The sequence below is a fragment of the Sturnus vulgaris genome, chromosome 9 (genome assembly GCF_052056855.1).
Source record: "Sturnus vulgaris isolate bStuVul1 chromosome 9, bStuVul1.hap1, whole genome shotgun sequence".
In the NCBI taxonomy this organism is placed as follows: domain Eukaryota; kingdom Metazoa; phylum Chordata; class Aves; order Passeriformes; family Sturnidae; genus Sturnus; species Sturnus vulgaris.
In genome coordinates, this window is record NC_142251.1 from 11324768 (window position 1) to 11344916 (window position 20149).

Consider the following 20149-nt stretch of genomic DNA (forward strand, 5'->3'; position numbering starts at 1 on the left):
GCCTTCTCTGGGGCTGTGCAGTCCCACCCCCTTCAGCATTTACTGCACCTCTGAACTGCTTTAATCCACTAACCAGCAGAAAGCTATTAAGCTGTTCCCCTTCCCCCTGAAGTGAATTTTTTGCTGCTTCAGTGAAATGGCACCGACACCAAAATAGCATGAAGTAAGCCACAGCAACGGGGAGTGCAAATGGGAAAGCAAAAAACTCCCCCTTCTTGCGTTCAGCCTTTGCCAGCTGCAGCTTAACTATTCATTGCTATTGCTCAAGAAAATAAGTTCCACCAAAAAGGCTTTACTGCAGAGGGCTTGCCCTATCTTAAGCAAACTGAGGACACAAAGTTCATGGAGTTCACGGCAAAGCACAGGACACAAACATAAAGATGTGCTGGTCACACCACAGGCCCTGTTAGCCCAGTACCGTGTCCAACACAGCCTCTAAGCACAGCGCTGGAGAGGAGCAAGAACAGGATGAGCACATCTGCACTTCCCCCTGAGCACATCTGTAGCCTTCAATACTTTCACTGGAAGAGATTTTCTTAGACTTGCATTTGTCCACCAAGTAGATCCCAAAAGAACATTTCCACGAGTTCTCCAAGTTTACCTGCCTTAAGAACGTGCAGAATGTAATAATTCTGTAGTTGTTGAGACAGACATGACTGGCACCATCACCAATCCCTTATTAAAAACTTTTCATGCCTTCTCTCAGGCAGCTCCACACAGCACTGACTCCTTCCCTCCTCTCTGCAAGTTTCCTTCTGCATGATGGGCTAACCCCAACCTGCCACTTACTCTGCCACCTAACCCTGTCTGTCACTCACAGAGCATCTTCTTACTTCATCTGTCCCTTACAGACCACATGTCCCTCACCTCCTCACAGCACAGCCAGCAGACTCCATCCCAAACTACAGCAGACTCTAGTTCTTAAGCTCCAGCTCCAACTCACTCTTGACCAGTTAACCCACTCTTTTTTAACACCCATCCTCACTGGCTGTCTCCACTTCTCAGCAATCAGTACAGCTGTAATTCATTGAGGAAAATTGCCCTCTGCACTATCCTTACAAATTGTCTTACTATAGCAGAATGTTCTAGGTGTATTAAGAATAACTTTCTCCTGCCCAGATGAACTTGACTCCTTCAAAGTTTGTCTGACATTTTCTTTGCTCTTACACACTGCAAATGAAATAGCCAAATTCTCTTCAAGCCAGGTACAATTTCATGGACCTCTGTGACATCATTCCTCAGCCATACCTTTCCCAATCACATGGAACATCTGTCACATAGAAGCCATTCCAGGTCTAACGACTTTTGTCACTTCCACGCAGTCCCTCTAGCTGCCCTATACCTTGATGAAAGGGAAATGAAATAGTATCTAATGCATGGACAAACCACAGATTTAGACAAGGCATAATCATGTTCTGTATCTTATTCTTTAATTTTTTCGTAGAATTTCATAGGACTTCATCTGCTCTCTTTAAATCACTCCTAAGCACAGAGCTGATGACTTGACAGAAGTACTGTGGGTCTCAAGATCCCACAAGCAGTGACAATTAACCTGGAGTCCATAACTTTGTACAGACGTTCAGAGAGTTTCCTGCTACCAGTGCAAATCATTTCACATTTATCTATATCAATTGCAGATATCTCATACTTTACTTTTAAGCAGTATTAGGAAACTAAAAAAACTTGCCATAAATTCTTTGAGTTAAAATCTCCAAGTTACATGAATCACTGAAAACAAGACAGCAATAATAAGAAATCTACTTGGGATAAAAAGCTGCTGAAGCACTCAACTGCCGTGAGCATGCAGGACAGAGAAGGCCTACAAATGGCACTGCACATGTAACAAGGAGTTCCTTTAGGCTTTGATCTGCTAGTTATTTGAAACCACACAATGGCTGAATGAAAAAGGTACAAGATCCCAAAGGAATCAGATTCCCTGCTTCTCTGCAGCAAGCTTCTAAAATTCCCTTTTTATAACCACCTCCACCAAAATAAATAAATCACTTCTAAGTTAAAAAAAAAAAAAAAGTAAACCAAGGCATTTCTAGACAATTCCTTTCATGTCTTTCCACTGCCTCATCTAGAGTCACATGCTCAGTCCTGACCTTTCCAGATTCTCCTCTCTGCCTCACCACACTTATTCAGACTATCAAATTCATTTAGTGAAACCATCCTATCCTTTCACACTTGACTCTTTTCACAGACAAGCAGTTCATTTTCATGCAGACCCACTTTTAACTTCAAAAGGTTGCTTTGTATCTCAGCTTCTGATGTCCCTTGTTTAAAACACTTTCAAATAAGGATCTGAAAAGCAATGTAGCTGGGAACTCTCAGCTGCGTCTCTGCCCCTCCTCAAAACAACTAAAATCCACTATTAAACAAAGTGAGAGGCCATGCATCCACCCAGGATTTCTGTAACTTGCCAGTAGCTCACAGTTCACCCATACATATCCAAGGTCACAGCCAGAGCTCAGGAAACTGAGCCCATGGCTCTGGTGAGTCTGGATCAGTCTCCTGGAGTTACCTTCACAGTGACACCTGCTTTACCTCAGGCCTCCTGTGAAGTCATTCATTCCCACTTATCCACAGCTAGCTAGAATGAGCCAGCCCTTCTGAGCAGCGTGAGAAGGCAGTGACAGCCTGACAGACACCTGGTGTCATCCCCTCCGACCAAGGCAAGAGCACAAACTGCATCACACCATCAGAGGAAAAAGCCACTTTGCAAACACGTTTGTTCCTCATGCCAACGCACACACAAGCAGCACCGCAAAACTGAGCTGTGCAAGTTATTTCACACCACGTCAAACAATTCTGCTTTCCTTTGCGATGGCTCAGACAACTGCATTGCCCCAGGCAGGCACTGCCCGCTCTAAGAGCAGAACCCAACGCTCTGCACACAGCTGATACCAAAGCACCAACGCTCGGGTCCATACAGAGCACTTTTTACCCATTCTCAGACGCTTCAGCAATCATGCGAAAACAATTTAATTAACAAGATTATATGCAAACTCATAAAGCAATTAAGTGAAAAGACAGGGCAGAAATTTTGCCAAACTTACATCTTTTAAGCGCACCTAGAAACTTCATTTGTATCACAGCAAACTACCATAGAAACTAATGCAGTGGCTCTATTAATCAAAGCGTTTTTCACTTTGAGACCGAAAATACAGGAGAATACTTGTTCATAGCTCATTTCAGAACCATTTTCCATTTAAAATATTTATAACTCGGTAATTTCAGGTGAGAAAACCATACTGAAAAGAGGAGTACATTACACTACATTTCTCATTAATTTCCCTGTGAAACATTTGAGTCTCCAAAAATCTGACTTTTAAGTTAATTATGCACAATTTGGACACTCCAAAGTCAGGAATTCAGAGCTGAATCCTGTCTAGTCGCTCACTAAACCTTTATGATGAAAATACATTATAATCATACTCTTTTCTTGCTAGAATAGACAAAAAGGCACTATCGTAATTTTTTAAACCACATTTGAATCCCAAGGGGGTTTGTTCGGGTTTTTTGTACCAGGTTTTTCTCCCATAGAAATATGTCTAGTAAGGTTTATCAGAACACCTTCAGCAATGCATCCAGAAATGCACTGAATTAAAATGCAGCAGTTTTTTCCTACTTACTTTCCTCAGATTTTAAGTATAGGAATTTTACCTAGCTCTAATACAGAGAATTACCACAGATCTTTAGAAAAAGGGGAAGACTGAGTGCTTCAACATAACCATCTGCTCCCATCTCCTTGAATCTAAATGGAAACACAAGGATTAAAAGCGTCACTGATTTTAAATAAATTTTACTTTCTTACATTAGACACTGCATCAAAACCACAGCAGTTAAAAAGTCAAACAATTTTCCAGCTGGCTGCTACATACATTGAAAAACAAGACCAGTTCAAGATAATAACATGTCCTTTGTATTAAAATACCGGTCAAGCTGCTGACTAGGAGACAAATGAGTTTTTAAACCATTAGTATACATTCACATAACATTAAAAACAGTTCTATGGAAGGAAATTTGGATAACCACGATACGCCTCTTCCAGCACAATACTGCCCTTTGATTTTTTTGAGACGTTATTAAAATTGGACTATCTCAGCTCGCTGGAAATTCATTTATCCATTATTATATACAGTTAATGCAGGAGATTAGATTAGGTTTTGACAAGTCTTTTACACTTCTCAGGGAGCACTGCTATTTCTTCCTAGGTTGGTAACTTTATCTACCAGCTAACCTTTACAGTGTTGACAATGTGCAATTAACAATTTTATCCCTTGCCCCTGATTGCCATCCCACTGCAGATGACGTGCTGCAGTGACATCCCAGCTCCTCCTGGCAGCCTGGTCCAGCAGCAGCCCCCAAAGCACCCGCCGTGCCCCCACTCATGGCTCCCTTTCAACATCTCACAAGACTTGGCAACGGCAGCAAAACAGAGCAGCCTCGAAATGGAGGAGGCCGTCACCTAATGAAACATGACTAACAGGACTGCTGACTGTCCAAATATTTAACTGCTCTCCAATGCTGCGGGTCAGATGGGTTAATCAAATAAACTTGCATATCCGGAGGGATTGCCCATTATTTGTGTTTTCTTTAAGTCCTTACCTGACTTTAGACTCTGAAAAACTGCCAAGATGTGAACAACTGTGAATATCTGCACATAAAACCTGAGAGACACTGGAGCTCTTCATCATGAGCTGAAAACGTGGAAAAGTTCTTAAAAGAAAAAGCAGTTTTGCTGAATAATATGACAACTCTCTTCAGCAGACAAAAGCAGCACATGCTGATGGGAACTGACAACACCTACACTAGGTACCTGGAAATATAATCCATGTCACAGCACACAACTGCACTGCAAGTGGGACTCTAACACACGTCTCTCCCAGATTTAACCATTAAAACTCATCGGAACAAAAAAACGCCAATACAGATGGACAAAGTAGATGCAAAGTGTTTTCAGTGCATGACAATAGAAATGAAAATAAATCTAGGATTAAATATAGCTTAGTTTCACTGATTTCTAATAGCGTTTGTCTCCATTCAACAAGAATTTATGCACCATTTCAACCTGATAAGAATTTAATTTTAGGTAATAAAGCTTTACAAATTGAATTCAAAGGGAAAAAAAAAAACCCCTACCATTTCCCAATTATTTCCAGAGCTCTACAACTACAGACTTCAACTAAAGGAACAGGGAAAGCTGTCACTATAAAAGCGAGCTGACATGTGACCTCTGGATACAGTGGCACTAGCAAGCAGCTATAATAAAAATCAATATTAATTCCACACACTTCTGTTTTGAAAATAAAGCAATGAAATTCCCTCACACCCACCTGCCAAAGGGACACAACTCAGACCAACTTTGTCAAAGAGGATTTTTCAAGTCTTTCTACGGGCATGTAATGGATTCCAAGACTGAACGTGTACTGAATGTTCAGTGAACCAAATAATTTTTAATAGATTCCTCAGGGGAGTTTTTTTATATTTTTAAATCACTCTAAGACCTTGGAATGACAACCTGATTCAGAGGCAAAGACAGGCTGTTCATGGGGTGGGGGATTATGTTTCTTCTGGGTTTTTCCTGGAAGAATAACAGTCGTGTCTGTTATATGTACTTTAGAAATGTCTTCATTTCTACAAACCTTAAACTTTTTTAATTGCTTTTGAAAGCATATATCAAGGAATTTTAAAGTTCCTCCCTGCAGAAATAATACACAGCAAGTATAGAAAGTTGATCTAACAGAAAGGTGGGAGGAACTGAAAGCTGGAATGAGGCACTCACCTCCTTCAGCCAGAGTTGCTAAGAGGTAGATGATAGCATTAACAAAAACATCAGGCCCATATATAAAAAACCCAAAAGTAGCACAAATTAGATCAGTTTTCCCATTTCACATTAGTGATCCTCCCCTCCCCAGGCCCCTCAAACTAACGCCCACCTGAACAGCAATGCCCCTATGACACGATGGCACATTCAGCACGAGAAGCAGCCATCCCTTGAAAGACGAATTTTTTCCAGCTGTATGATTAAGCACGCAGGAAAACAAGCCGAGGAGCCTCGAGCGCTGCCGTTGTTAGTGTGATTTCAGCAGGATTAGGCAGAGCACGATGGAGGAAAAGCCTCAGACAATGAGTCCTTTCATACACCAGAAACAAAAACTACCGTTAATCACACCGCAATTCAGTTTCTTCCACTAATTCCTAATCAGACATCAACAAATAAAGCAAAACACTTATTCTTGTTTGAATTCTATGAAATAAAAACAAATGAAAGGAAGTGATCAACTCGTGCTGTAAAAACGTCGTTGCCTCTCCACCTCCTGATGGACAGGGAGCTGAGACAGGCATGAATGGTTGGGAAAGGAGCTTTTCCATAAAGCCTGTCCATAGAGAAGTCCAGAGGAGAAGAGCGCTGCATTAACAAGCAGCAGAAACTTCAAACTTCAAAAACCAAGAGACAAACTCGGTCAAAACCCTTTTCTGTACAAAAAAAATACCCTGCACCACAGTCATTAGAAAAAAAAACCATCTGGTGCACCACTTCGATTTTCTACATTAGTCACTGGACAGAAACAAAGCATCTTTTTTTCTCCAAAAGCAGCAAATAATTGCAAATCCACTTCTACACATAACCTATCATTTATCACCTCATCAGTGACTGCTTGAGCCTGACAGAATTAAACACTCGAGTCAGGCATTTCTGTTAAAAGCAATAATTACATTGTTACTACAATATACAATAAAAATATAAACAAATCTGCCTAGCAATATCTTTATGCACTCTCACTGAAATATCACTAGACTCTAAACAGGCAACATTATAGTAAAATAAAAAAAATGAAAAACACACCACATCACCAAAAAAATCCACTTCCACCAAAGTATAGCTAATTCCAATTTAAAACTCTACCTACAGGCAAAAATACATAAATACTTAGCACTATAGTGTTTATTTTTAATTAAAATCCAACTGTGCAACAAAAATCTAAGAGCCTGATAACTCCCTTTAGATCCTAAGAAAGCCAATATTCCAGAGCTTATATTCCACTTATAACCTACGCAGTTATGTCAGCCATTCAAATGCCAAAGCCAGAATGTCTGCATTTCTTGTTGCAATTAAAACCAACACACAAGTATCAGCTCAAAGAAAAACATGGGGGAAAACAAAAAAATGGCAAAACAGGAGGTCAGAAGATCCCTTACCTGCTCCTTGTAGACAATATTTAAGAGCATCAAAAATTCACTGGTCCTCAAAGCTCAACTCTTCCAAGTTTAATAGGGGAGAAAAAATACATCTCTTTAATTCAAGCTTACATTTACAAATGTTTTCCAGCAATGTAACTGCTGTGTAATGTATTCTTTGACACTGTACAACTCATGGTGTCTGCCCTGAACACTCAATGATCTAAGCAAACAAAACAATTCATGATTTCTAGTGTGCTAAAGATGTTTTTTGTCACTGCAGTCAAGTTGCTGATCTCAGCAACTCTGTGCAAGTCATTTAAAAACAAACGTCTGCCCATCTACCTTGATGGTTGTGGCCAATGAAGAAGCCTTTGATCACTCTTGAGCAAAATCCTGCTGTGTCCTAAAGGATGCCCAGCTTTCTGACAGCAGGATGGGGGATCACTAGAAGAGCATGACAGCCGGCTGCCATGCAACGCTTCAGAACTCTCCCTTTTTATAATTAATTATGCTCCTTATTTCTTCCACAGGCATAAGAATGAGACTGGCATGAAGGTAAGTTGTAGCAGCACATTTTATTATTATCTGGTTTACAAAGAATCTGCTCCAGTTAAGAGCCAAGCAGTTGGCAGCAGTATCAGCAAAGCAAAGAGAGATGCTCACTACCAGGAGGAAGCAACACCTCTGTGCTAAGGACAGCACGAGCGTGGGGACAACAAGAGCCCACAATTGCTCCAGTCTCATCCAAAACCTAGCTGTGAGTAACAGAGACCTACACTCTGCACCCACCCAAAAACAGCTGCTGAAACCATGGCCAAGCTACATGCTTCTGCAAGCTCTCCCTGTCTTGGCCTGGCTGAGTGAAGTAGAATCCAGAACGTACTGATCTGTGTTAAACTGAGCCCTCTGCAATGGGACAGACCCCAGGAAATTAGGCTAATTGACAGGCTATTCTAAAATGCCTTTTTTTTTTTTCCCAAGCCAAAAGCCCTCAAATGAGTACATTTCCTTAACCAAAAGCATTAAGTTTAGTTTTACAGGATCCAAAGACATAGTAGAATCCAAAAAAACACAAACCAACAAGAGGTGTTACTCAGACTCCCATTCCTCAAGTATACTAAAGGAGAAAAACTTTCCTGCAAAAGTTTATAATCCTACCTTTGCGTCAAGAGACAGAATTGAAGCAGTAATGCCATAAAATCTGCTGAAATACTCGTGTCCCCAAGTGTAATTCTTCAAATCTGCATTTTATTAATGGCAAACTACTCACGAACAAGGCTACAGCAAGGAGACATTCAATATCTAAAATTCATGTTCAAAAATACAAGCTTTATCCTGAGGTTAAGTACAAGTTTATGAGTACTTTTTTTACCACATAACACAGGCGTTAGCATACACAGACCGTAAAGGAATTTTGGTGGTGCCAAAGCAGTCTCAGCAAAACCACTGAGAATATATATTACAAAATTATTTCCACACCTTCTAGTTCATAGGTTTAAGAGGCCAATTTTCTTTGTTTATGGTAATTATGTTTCATATTTCACTGAACTTTGACATGCTAAATGTATTATTGGATTTTGTGTGCATCTTTAGTCAATTTATGTAATCTTGCAAATTTTGTAGTACAAGTAGTTAAAATACAATGGACAGTACATTCATAAATTACAGATTTTTCCTTAAGGTAAGAGAATTATTATTGATTCTGCAACAACCAAACCTTTGATCAAATTTGGTGAAAATAAATGTTACTTAATAAGATATAAACAAACATAACTTCTTTGCATTTGAAGAAAACAGCAGATTGTAAAAAGGAAACTACTCCATTTAAAAACACTTTTTTCTCCTTTGCCCTCATGTCACATCTTTGAAGTATGTAGCACCTCAACACATTCCTAACTCACTGTGTCCAAAAGGCTCCTTTGCAACTTTTATGATTATTCTTCAAGACAAAAGATCAGAAGCACAGTATTTGCCAGGTAAAATATATATATTTTTTTAAATATGTAGACTAAAATTTAAACACTATACTAGCCTTTCTCATACTTCTCAGACCTAATTTATCTTCCCAGTAAACCATCCTATCAAAATACATCTAGGGAGAAGAAAATCTAACACATTGATGATGAACAATTACCAAAACTCCTCCAGAAAAACACATGCAGATCATCCCACTTCTTTACCTACTCAGAAAACTCTCTGGAAAAGTGATGACTTTTCCAAAACACTGTAAGATCTAATTTTGTGAGGAAATCTAACAGAAGAATCAAGTACCATCCCATGAATAACTTCCTGCTTCTACAGAGAGAAAAGATATTACAAAGCTCAAGTGCCTGGCTGCCTTCAGCAGCAAGGATGACACATGATAGAAGAATCCATACACAGGAGAGATAGAAAAGCAACCCTGCTCTGTGGATCTCATAAAATAGAACAGATGTTATTCTTTGTATACACACATGCAATTCAGTGTTAAACACAGCACTTGCAGGAAGGGGGAAGTAAAGAAAAAAAAAAAGGAAGAGAGGCCTATGAAGCCAATAGCTAAATCCTCACCATGGTCAAGTACATGCATGCTCTGTTTGGTTTCGAGTGATGACCAGATTTCCAGCACTGCTTTTGAAAGAACAATGCCACATGCCTGGCCTTCATGTTTTTCCTCCATTCAATTTCATGTGACAACTCCAAACTATAAACTTCTTGTGCCAACCTAAATAATTCCTCTTTCTCAGCAACGCTGGAAGCAAGTACTTAGCCACTTGCCAGCTGCAGCTGAAATTTTGTGCCAAGAAATAAATGTCTTTTGGACAGGTTGTAAACTGGAAGCTTCTACAACTTCTAAAGGACAAGAATGAGAATGGGACCATCCTATTCCTTCCCGGATTAATGGTATTGCTCTATTTCAGCAACACAGTGGATTGCACTTGATTAAAGCGTCCAAACAGAATACTTCCTTTCAGTACAGTGCCCAGATTTTAGGAGATACTTTTGTCAATTTTGATCTCAACCAGGCTTTTTATAAACATTACTTCCATCCTCTGCTCCAAAAACCCTAACTTATCTCTGTACTTCCAATCTTTAGAATAAAGTTCTCAGATAATAGAGTCCTTGAAGGAGCAAGACCTGTTCCACCCTTTTTTTCTGCTAAGGCACAGGTGTATAAACATTGTGTGCACACTGACATTAAACAGCAAGTGCTCCAGCTTCCCCTACTTGGCCTCCTTTCAAAGTCCCAGGAGACTTCAACCTTCCTACAGACAGCAAACACTTGCAGGCACTGGTCACTAAGCTCTCATAATCAACATAAGGTGAAGACCAAGGCGTCTTTCCCACTGTCCAGAAAGATGATGATTAACAGAGAGCAAGAAGGGACAGGATATGTGGCAGAATAGTTAAATTAGAAACTAAGAGACTGTGAATAGTTTAAAGTCTTCTATTTTGGGCCAAGTCAATACTGGGTTTCTCTTCCTCCTAGTGCTGAGTAGTTACTGGGCTCCTTAGCTTTGCAGGCTGGGATTCCCTACACATTTCATCAGGTGCCACAACCCTGATACCTACACTTCACTCTTCCTTGTCTTTCTCCCAGCCTACACAGGCTTCCCAAACACAGGATGTTAGTGCCTGTTAACACGTTCTGGTTTTTTAGGGGGGGCTCTCCAAAGCTCTGTGAAGCTTCGCATAATGAGAGTGTCAAAAGCATGAATAAAACCTGTGTTGTTGCAGTGGAAAGTGGCTTTTTCCTCTTTAATCTACAATCATCGCCCCCTTCCCCATGCTGACCATTACAACATTTTCATTTTGGCAGTGACCTGAATTTTACGTTCACAAAAATACTGCCAAAATGCCAGTTAAAAAATTCAACTAATATGAATATGTAAAGATGAACATGTATACTGCTAAAAAGCCAAGTAGTCTCTGCCATAGAAAACAAAAATAGAACCAATGTTACTAAACGCACATAAACAAATGATGATGAGGTACATTAAAAGAAATATACGTCTCAAAATAAGCATCAGTACCATAAGCTTCATTTTAATGTAAGATTAGTTATATCTATCACCTTCACAAATGGAGCCAAGCAGTGCTTGTTCCCCTTGTTCATTAAAGCCCTGCAACTGGTACCTCCTGTATGCCCACATGCACCATTTCATTAAGCTTACTTGACATTAGATGAAGAAAGAGTACAAGAAAATTGCATATTCCCTGCCTAAAGTAAACTTGTCATTTAAACCTTGTGTATAGATAGAGTTTGATATAGCACTGGCGCAGTGAGTCATTCGTCAGTTTTAGGGTTTGTACGACAGTATTCTTACATATGTTTTGCAATACTTTCCAGTTCACTACCACCCCATGTAATTACAAGTTTTTACTGGAAACGAAGCATATATTTTGGGTTTGAACACTGCACTAAGATATGTAGAAACAACGTTTACTTTTATGGTCAGGTTTTGAACAGAAGTAAATCCGCTGAACCAACCCTCACACACTGGGTGAAAGATTAAAATCAAAGCATTGCTTTTAAAGGAGGGCAAGCAACGATGGAGAGCATCACAAGTATTTCTCAATGAATTTCTCCAAACATAAACATAAGCAAGTCTCCTGTCAGTTTCCTTCAAAAGCTGTTTCTTAGCCATGTAATTTAAAATTGCATTCATTCAGAACACTATATAAAATAGCCAGTAGCTGCTACGAGTGCTTTACTTGAAAATAATAGATGATTTCACGTCCTTCTGCACTGGGGCAAGATATCACATTAAAAATTTTCCCTACTGTCTTACCTTCACCTTTTAACTTGTAAAACAGACATGAGTAATTTAATTCTCAACCATGGTTTCTAAAAACCACTAAAAAAAAAATCACTGAAACAGAAAGATTTGCCCTGATTAATACTACTAACAAGAGCAGCTCAGACCAGACTACCATGTGGTGGCATCCAGCTCACTCTAATGCTACACAGTAAAGTTTGCAATCCTTCAAAAGGCACAAGTCCCAGTTTTAACTTGCACACAGCCACAGGTTTATTGTTCAGGTAAGCTTCTTCAGACTCTTAAAGCTGGTTATTATTAGTATTCCTTCCCACTATCTAAATTCACATCAAATGGATCTAACTGAATTGTACATCTCCTCCTATCTGATAAAAAGCTGGAGAGAAAAAGCACCCTTCGCCCAATTAGAGTCACCTGGTTAAGATTCAAGAACGGGCAGCAACAACTCAGGGTTTTTCCTTCCAACTGCATATACTATGACCTACAAGAAACATTTTCTGCTTAAAAGTAATGCTTAAATGGAGATCTATGGCTGAACATTATCACAAGGATTGCACTTACTTGACAGTCTGCTATTAGCCAACTCCATTATCGCTATTTGCAGTTTTTAAATGTACAGATTCAGAAGTAACTGTACAAAGCCTCCATTACAAGTGGATTTATGAAAAGCCACAGCAATAATCATCTTCATTAGGCATATCTTCCCACAGCCCTGCATTATGTGGACACAAAGAGGAAAACATTTCTTCTCCGTTACCCACAAGCTTAGATCTTTCTCTTTATAATCACAAGCTTTGACTGTCTTCTCTGCTTTTGCCAACGACAATTATCTCACATTCCCAAAAGCAGACGTCTTGGTTTTAAAAAGTAAAATTAAAAATACCTGCATATTTCTCAACCAACAACCAATATACAACCTAGGACAGCTTCTACTTCCATTTTCCAGAAACTGACACTTTCATGGGCAACATGAATGAGAATAAACTATTGTCAGTGGCTTCTACTATTTTGCTAATGGTCCCAACCAGCAGCCAAAATATACTCATGGACACACACATGCAAAGAAAAGGGCTGATGGCAGTATTTGTAACTAAACTGAATATAAAAATCTCTTGATCTGAAGTTATGCCTTAACTTTTTTGGCGATAACATGTTTTAACCCCTTCACATACGTGGTCATGTTGCATCCTATTTCAAAAGCTAGATGTAGGCTAAGAAACTTGCACATTAAGATGGTTGTTTAGAGGCAGAAACCGAGAACTTAAATAATTCAACACTGTCACCCACCACACATTCAGATCACAAACTGGCTGCTTTGCCACACAGATTTTAGTCTTTGCTTTCGAAGTTCAGATTGCTGATCATGCGCTTCACAGTACGGATATCTATTACTCCTACGTCCTCAGCCTCACAGCAAACCACCACAGAAGAAATAATAAAATCAGGATTAAAGTACACTTGTTCCTTCCATAAAACCAACCTCGTGAGCCACGTATTTCCTGCATCATCATAATGAATGCAATGGACTTTATTTAAAAATCTGCTTTCGAAGCCTAACTGGCAGTCTTGGAACAATCACCCAGCAACCAGAAATGGAGATAAGTCACTTGCAGCACAGAACCTTAGTAATCTTAAATTAAATTTGTCATTTCCCTAGCATTTACCTTGAAAAATGAACAAAGGTGGTTACAGAAGCAGCATAAGGAAACTCTGTTTGCTCACTGTCCCTGCACAAGTGAGCTGCCTTCAGAGATCTCTAAACCAACAAATATTCAACTGAAGCTTTGATTATCCAGTTATCGTCAGCCCAAATCACTTTCTATAGCTCAGTTCTAAACTTGACAAGAGAATATTGCATTTGATACTGACAACACGGCTTCATTTGGTTACATGAAATTAACACGAAACTCCAAAACGCTTCCGAGCAGCTGCCCCAGTCAGTCTCCTGGAAACAGACCACATCTTTCCCACACAAGAGGTTCGCGGCAACAGACCTTTAACAGCGCGGAAATACTTTCTTTCATTAAATTTAATTTACGCCAGCTATTTGAACTGCTTGAAGTTGGGTCTTAACAGTTTGTGGGTGCAGAAACCACCGCGAAGGCAAACGCACCCGCCCACTGCCTTCGCCTCCCGCTCGCCCCGGGCTGCCTGCGCCCACCCCGCGCCGCTCCACGCCAGCCCGCCCGCCCCCCGGGGGAGCACTGCCCGCCCCACCGGCACCCCCGACCACGCAGGAGGCACAACAGGTTGCGGAGGCGGCTGCGGGGCAGGAGCTGGCCCCGCGGAGGCTGCAGCCGCGCTCCCCAGGGAAGGGGAACGGGGGAGACCGGGATGAACACCCCCACCCCCACCCCGGTCTGGGGAGCTGGCACCCCGGGAGCAGCGGCGGAGCTCCTGCCCGCTCCCGCCGGGGACCCTTTGTTCTCGCCACCCAAGACGCCGCCGCCCGGCAGCCCCGCGCTCTCCCAGGCGGCGGCTCGCCCCACCGGGGGGAAAAGGCGCGGTCTGCCGCCCCCCGCTGCAGCGCCCTCCCTCGCTCCCTCCTCCCGCCGCACAAACGGCCGGGAAACGCTCCGGGCACTGCCGACCGCCCCGCGCCTCGCACAAGGCACAACCACCCCGCCCGGGACGCCCCGCGGCGCTCAGCGCTGCGCCCCGCGGGGCGCGACCCCTCTCCCCCGAGCCCAGCGCCAGAAGCCCGCCCGCCAGGGCTGCCCGAGCGCCGCAGCCCGCCCGGGAAGGTCACGCCGCGGCGGCAATCCCCGCGCCCCCGGCATCGCGGCGCCGGCAGGTGCCTGGCTGGCCCCCGCCGACCCGGGCAGGCTCCGCAGGGCGCAGCTGGTGGCCACCGGAAAACCGCGTGGTGGCCCCAGCGGACGGTAGGGGGGCTCCGGTACCGCACGGCGGCCCCCACGGGGCACTCGGGGCGGCGGCGGAGCCGAAGCGAGCGGTGGGGCCATCGCTCGGGGGCCGCGATCCGCGGGGCTCAACAGGCGGCGGAGTTTCGCGGCTCCCAGGGAGCCGATCCCGCCGTGTCGGGAGCCGGACACGGGGCTGAGGAGGGAGAAGCGATGCAGCCGAGCCACTTACCGGGGCTCCGGGGCTCCGCCGTCCGCATGCTGCCTCCGGGCGCCGCGAGAAAACCCGCTCCGCTCCGCTCCCCGCCGGCAGCTCCGCTCCGCTCGCTCCTTCAGCCGCCGCCGCGCGGGACCGCGCTCCGCGCGCGCCGCCGCCAGCCCGCCCACGCCGGGGCCGCGCGCCGCTCCCGCCCCGCCGCCAGCCCAGCCCAGCCCAGCCCTGCCCGCCCCGCCGCCGCCACCTGCCGCCCGCGGGCTCACCTGGGCTGCGCTGCGCTGGGCACCCGCTGCCTCGCCGGGCCCCGCGGCGAGGCGAGGCGCTGCTGCCGGCCGAGTCCTGCTCCGCTCTACCGCGGCCTGCGCTGCGCTGCCACCCGCCTTGCCCGCCGAGTCGGCCCGCAGCCGGCGGGCAGGGCCCGCCCCGGCCAGGTGTGGGCGGGGGAGGGCGGGGGGCGGCCCGGTGGGGCGGGCGAGGGCGCGGCCGCGGCCCGGGGCGGGCGCTCTGGAGGCGCCGCCGGAAGGAGCCGGACTGGCAGCTGGGGGGCCCCCGCCGCCCTCCTCGGCCGGCTGCGGGAGAAGGGGCTACAGCCCCACCGTGCTTCCGAGCGGGCCCCTTTACCCGCGCCCCGTCTCTCCGCTCTTAACCCCGGATCGCAGAGCGGATCAGACCCGAGATGCTGGGGGTGGCACCAGTAGGTTCGAGGAGCGGCGGACGGGTCGCAGTCCGGAGCCCTCCTCGCTCCCCGCGGGTCTCGGCGGCGGCAGCGGGCGAGCGCCGCGTCGGGACCTGTTGCGAGCTGTGCTGGCTTGGCCGTGGCGTGGCTGTCCGCGTGTTCCAGCCCGTGCGCTCGCCCAGCGCGCTGATGCTCGTTTACTCCGTCCAGCCCTTCCTGCTCCCCCGTCCAGAGACCTGGACTGAGAACTGGAGAAACTGAGTCGTGTTTTCTGCGGGCTTTTGAGACGCTGGAAGGGTTAAGTCAGGCAGGCCGTTGCATGGGGTGTTGTTGGTGCTCTTTGGCTCCTTGCCCAACCCTTCCTTAGAGCCGGGGTTGCGTCAGCGCGGGCAACACCGCGGTGTTCAGCAGTTTCGCCCTGCTGCCCTTCTCTGCGCACTGTACTGGGGTCACTGAGGCGTTTCCCACGGCATGTTGATTTTCTTTTTCCCCCTCCGTAGGCTCCAGGATTTCTCCTCGTGAGTGGTAATTGTGTTCCTTTGTGGATCTTTCGCCATCTCGTCTCGTCCAGCCAGGGTGCTGGTATGAGCCAAATAGTTTGTAGAGGTTCTTCCTCTGTCCTGGCATTGTTGCCTCAAGCACTCTTAGGAGCACTGGACTTCGCACTACTGAATGTGATGCCTGGCCCCTCATGCATCACTTGCCTTGGCCCTAAACTGAGTACCTAAAGCCAGTTTTGCACCCCTCCCGCACCACAGGAAGTTCTGGCACCTAAAGCCTTTGGTTCTGGGGATATTTTCCTTCCTACACAGTATCCAAATGTTGCTGCAAAACAGCCCTTCTGTGCATTACACAGTGAGGCCACGGAGCTTAGAGTAAGTGGTGCTGGCTGAGTGCCACACAGCACTGCCAAAGTGCCCATGGGCTCCACTCTCTGTGTTAAAATTTGGATCTGTTTCAGGATGCTCTGGAACACAAGACCATGGGGAAGGCGGGAGATCCCTACTCCAGAGAAGGGATTCACAGAGCAGCCAGAGCCCCAGCTCATGTAGCAGCCATGTTGGCAAGTTGAAGTGGGGTCATGTCTACTCAACCTACATCAATTTTATGTATAAGCAACAGGTTATTGAAGTTTGCTTGAAAAATGAAAGATGCGTGGTTTGTTTTTCCTTTACTAATCTTGTCAGATGTTTAAGAGTTTTTGAGTGGAGATACTGAAATGTCTGGCCAATCCGCAGGATAAATTTTTAAGATGTTTTTAAACACCTAAAGATGCAGGTTTCTAAACATCTTCACTAGTGTAGATTCATGTGACTGACACAGAGCTGCCTCATAAACTTTTGATGCCCCAAAGCTTCTAGCCAAGACTTGCAGGTAAATGACTGTCCCATGGGCGTAAGCCATTAATCATCTGAGTCATGAAACAAAGAGTTTTCTTTTACAGCTACCACCCTGAACTCTTTGTTACTCCCCCACGCACTCTATGCCTGCACGACGTAAAAACCTGGAAAGCTATGAAAAGTGTAAACCCACTAGACGCTGGTGGTTTGCGCTCCACTTGATATGGGGTGGCTGGTTTGTCACCCCTTTACCTCTCTGAGGACTTCACAGTTATGGGGCACTTCTCCTCAAAGCAAAGGCATCTTCTTCAGGGGCTTGTATAGTACAGGACACAGTGGCATGTTGTCACCAGAGCTGTATTCTGTAAGGAGCTGTACAAGAGTCCTAAAGCCCTGAGAATGATCCACCAGTTCACACGTAGCACCCAAGTGTATCATCTCAGTAGCTCTCATGGCTCCCACCTGCTCAGCCATTTCAGTGGTAAGCTTTTTGGAAAGCAAAGCCTCAGTGTGTATTTGCAGTATTCAATTTGGAGGTCGCTGCTCCTGGTAGCTCGTCCTTCCCTCTGTTCCAGCTCTTCAGAGTAAATGCACACACCCATACCCTTGTTCTGTGTGCCACTTGATAGCCAGCTAGTGTGTATATAAAATGGAGTTTGCCTTTAACATAATAAATTGATATAAAATCAAAAGACCAGGATGCTGATATTTTTAAGACTTGTCAGAACAACTTCCTTTCTTTCTTCAGATGCTGTGAAACTTGATAAATGTTCTGGATTGAATCTGTAAGCTGCAGAGCTTGTCAGAAACTTGTCCTCTCTCCAGATGCTGGGGGTTTTTTGAGGGAATATTCTTGCTGCTGACTGTTTCTCACCTGATTTTATAGTAATTGTCAATTGCATTGTCAGGTCTACTGGTCTGATTCACAAGTGCCTGATGCAATGCTCAACTTGGTGCTCATGTAAGATAATACATCTCCATCTGTAGATCTGCTTGACAGCACAGCTTGAGGACCATATGGCCATGACTCTGACTGCCCACCATTTTTTCAATATTACCCCCTAGACTCTTTCACTTCCTTTGTAAAACAGGATTATTAGAATACTGTTTTGCTCCAAATAATAATTTTAAAAAAACAATCTGTGTTGCCCATTTCTGTTATTCTCCAATTGAAGGAACTGAAGCCGTAGAGAGATAGCCCTGATGTTTCCTCATCCATAGCACTAAATTGTCTGGGTTGTAAAATCTTTAAGAAGTGGTTAACAACTTCCCCTTAATTTTGCCTAACTATACCGTGTACTTTTGAAGAAAGTGTTTTAATAATAGTACAATAGTACTTCCTGCTCCTCACACCAAAGCAGAAAGCTAAGACCATTGAGGAGGAAAGCAAACAAACTAAAATCAAGCACCACTAGAAAATTTGGTCCTGGTGTGTAGATATATTTTATTTTAGGCATTATTAAATGGGAAAAGTTTTCTGCTCCTGACTGAATAAAATGTCCTAGAAGACCCTGGAGATGATGATTGCCAAGAAAAAAATTGAAATGACCTCCTGCTAAGGGCTGAATTCCGGAGTGCTAATGGCAGTTGGCTCATGGAAGACTCTTCTAAAATGTAACCACTTCCTCAGAAAAGCAGTGCTGCAAATGAGTATTTGCAACATGGTCTGCATGTGTTCACACCCCAGGAATATCAGCTTGGTGTTCTCTTCTAACCCTAAATGAATGGCGATGGAAAGACTAAAATACATCATATACCTGTAAGTTAAAGCAAACAATACACAGAGTACGGTGACTTTGCTGCTAGAATGGGCTCTGCTTCCCTTTGGTTTTGTTGCCAAAGTTTGCTTCTCTTTGTTTTTGTCTATTCTTGTCAGTTCCCTGAGAAGTTGTGTTTTTCTGGCTTTCATTGTGAAGACATCTGTGCTCAGTCAGTCCAAGAGTTGATCTGGTGGTCTTCAGCTCTGATCCTTCATGGTTTGGCAGACCACAGGCTTCCAGGCTATAAAATACAGGCTGCCAAAGAGGTGGAGAGGAGCACTGATCACATTGATATTTGAGCACTTCCTAAGCTAATGTATTTATCTTCACAGGATTTCTATGAGATAGGAAATTACTACTGTCCCCCTTTTAGAGGTGAAAAACAGATGCTAGCAGAAGCTAATTGACTTAGCTAATGTCACACAGGAGCTAGTGGCACAGCAGAGAAATGAGATCAGCTGCCAGCCCCATTGCCATGTGCCAGAGGACAGGTTGACTCCGTTTTGAAAGCCCTGTCGGTGCCCACAGGCTTTTACAGCCCCGTGCAAAGGCAAAGCATGAGCTCTAGAGCACGGCAGCCCACAGCAGAAAACTGAAAGCACAAGCTTTCAGATCAAGGCAACCTAGGAAGGAAAAGAGAGATTTGTACTGAGATCCAAGTCAGGTGGCTGCAGAAATACCAGCCTGGCTAAGGTTTGTGAAGTGACTGGGCTTTTTAGACCTGGTTTTTGTTTTTACCTAACTACTGCTGAGCAGTGATTCCTGGTATTGGATCAAAGATCCCTGTCTGATTTCAGCCTTGCCAGATAATCTGTCTGGGGGCTGAGAACACCGTTCCTCACTTTCACACAGGCGAAAGCAGGAGCTTCTGGAAATGTAATTTCAACTCAATCCTTTTTTTTTTTTCTCTTATTAATTTTTAGTCGTGCCTACTTTTATATTCAGTTTTCAGACCATGTTGAAAGCATTTTAAAAGAAGCCATGAAGCAGTTAAGAAAATACTGGAGACTATGTTCAGAGACCTTAAAATAACAATTCTCTTTTCAAAGTTCATATTGGGTTGTAAGTATGAGACAAATAATGACACTAATATAGCTCATGTGTACAGGAGTAGGTTTTGATCAAAGCATTGAGACAGGGCGTGGCATTATCTTATCCTTGCAGCAGACTTATAGACCTTATTAGCAAAGTTAAACTTTCACGCTGACTAAACTTTTCCACGCTGTCTTCCTGCCATAAAAATCCACTTCAAATTTTCCTCTCACAGCCAAGTTGCAGGTGAAGTCATGCCGAATGTTTCACATTAAAGCAAGTGTCCCAAAATACTGCTCCCCAGTGCCAGAAATG

The 20149-nt window shown here is 44.2% G+C and overlaps 1 protein-coding gene across 17 annotated transcripts in view; it reads right to left on the bottom strand.

The window, feature by feature from the left end:
• Positions 1-15170, bottom strand: part of PTPRF (protein tyrosine phosphatase receptor type F) — a 375185-nt gene extending 360015 nt beyond the window's left edge. For all 17 annotated transcript variants that reach the window (XM_088169800.1, XM_088169793.1, XM_088169799.1 and 14 more), the window contains exon 1: positions 15042-15170. The gene's annotated coding sequence lies outside the window, so the exon portion shown is untranslated. The remainder of the gene's footprint in view (positions 1-15041) is intronic.
• Positions 15171-20149: the final 4979 nt, after the last annotated feature.